Genomic DNA, 2,101 nt, shown 5'->3' with positions numbered 1-2,101 from the left:
GTGAATTGTGTAAGACGGATGAATCACAGACCTGTACCCCTGAAACAAATAATACATTATATGTTAATTAAAAATTTTTAAAAAAATTGGGCCCCACACAGAACAGCTAGTGTTCGTGAACTCACTTAGACGGGTCAGTTGGAATGGCCCAGACAAATTTTTAGGGAACTTTAATGAAATGGCATACTATTGGAGGGGAGCCCAGAGTCAATAACTGGCTTTAGGTTGAGGAACAAAGACTCCAACGAACATGAATGGGGTTCACACCTAGGATCTACTCACCTTGGTTTTCCCTGAGGAGTATTACGCAAGGGTCTTGGTGGTGTCGGCAAAGTCTGGGCCAGTCATGTGACTCACCCTAGGCCAGTCCGAAGCTCCCGCACTGGATTTTTGCATCTTGGATAGCTATTCATCCTGTCTATACTATCTTGAAGGAATGGACCATTCGGTCCTACTTCCTAGATCCCCAGAACTTCTCTGGTTCCAGAACATTCCAAAGCCAAAATCTTCACATTTTCCTTCACATCTCTGATATCTCCCATATCCTTCTAACAAATACACTTTTGCTTAATTAATCAGAGTCAGTTGATGTTACAATCAAAGGATCCTAAGACAGGAATTTTCAAGGGATAACCTTTTTTCCATCCACCCTCAGAATAAAGGAAATTCCAGTGCCAACCACTTTCCCCAAATGAACACTATTTTGAGTGGTGATATTTCAAAGGGTGAAATCAGAGCAAATACATCTCTGAGATCCCCAGATGCCCTTAAATGAGGTCAGTTCTGGTCCAGATGAATTTCATAGCAGAGTTCTCAGAGATCTCCCAAATGAGATCACCAAACTGCTGCCTAGGACCCAGCAGAAGAATCCTAGACGACAACAACAAAACTCTACAAGGCACACCAATGTCATTCTGTTTTCAAAAAGGGAAAGAGTAGATTCTGCAGACAAAAGAGCCAGCATAAGGAGAACAAGACTTATCAGACTAACCTTATTTCCTTTGTGTATGTGTTTTATTTTATTGGTTTCATTTGGTTTGGTTTTGGACAGCTGCCAATCTGGTGGACAAAGGACTATGTCGGTGGGCCTTAGCCAAGCTTTCCTCAGTGGCGCTCTCAATATTAGGAAAGTCGGAAAACTGCGCTCCATCTTCTCAGACAATTTGGCGGCCGAGGACTAGAATACAATTTGCCTTCGTGTCATTTATACGCAAAATGACATACAATTTTTCCACATCTAGCTTCCCCAGTAGCTTGTAAAACGCATGGATGAAGGGATAGCATCTGTCTTGGATGCCGTTATATCTCCCACATCTAGCACTGTGTCTGCTACATACATCAGGATTCCAAAAACTATTGCATGCATGCACGAATCAGTCAGTCAATGAATTTATGTCACCCCGTGAGAGCCCTCTACAAGAACTGCAACCATAAATGCCTACAAGGCCAGGCTGGACATGACAAACGAGGCAGAGACAGGAGGAGCCACATCCATCCAAAGGAGTCAGCTACTGGCAGTTCTAGCCCTGGCACCTGATGGAGTGCAGAATGCAGGCTTGCCGATTATCATGATCTTTCAAAAGGTGCCTAAACACAAGTATTTTATGATGAAACCCTATTTTTAAATATAGGTCTTTAATTTTTTAAAATATTTTATCTCTTTTCAATGGAGACAAAATTATGTTGAGGGTAAGAATTAGTCCTTAGACGCCACTGGTGAGCTCTGCTAAAGGGGGTTGGTTCTCTCTTGGTCTCACTCAGCATTTTTTGCAATAAGATCAAATGAGTCGGGGCACCTGGGTGGCTCAGTCGTTAAGCGTCTGCCTTCGGCTCAGGTCATGATCCCAGGGTCCTGGGATCGAGCCCCGCATCGGGCTCCCTGCTCAGCGGGGAACCTGCTTCTCCCTCTCCCTCTGCCTGCTTCTTCCCCTGCTTGTACACTCTCTCTCTGTCAAAAATAAATAAAATCTTGGGGTGCCTGGGTGGCTCAGTCATTAAGCTTCTGCCTTCGGCTCAGGTCATGATCCCAGGGTCCTGGGATCGAGCCCCGCATCGGGCTCCCTGCTCAGCGGGAAGCCTGCTTCTCCCTCTCCCACTCCCC

Source organism: Neomonachus schauinslandi, chromosome 5, assembly GCF_002201575.2.
Source record: "Neomonachus schauinslandi chromosome 5, ASM220157v2, whole genome shotgun sequence".
NCBI lineage: Eukaryota > Metazoa > Chordata > Mammalia > Carnivora > Phocidae > Neomonachus > Neomonachus schauinslandi.
The sequence above is the reverse complement of the archived record's forward strand: the minus strand, read 5'-3'. Positions refer to the sequence as shown.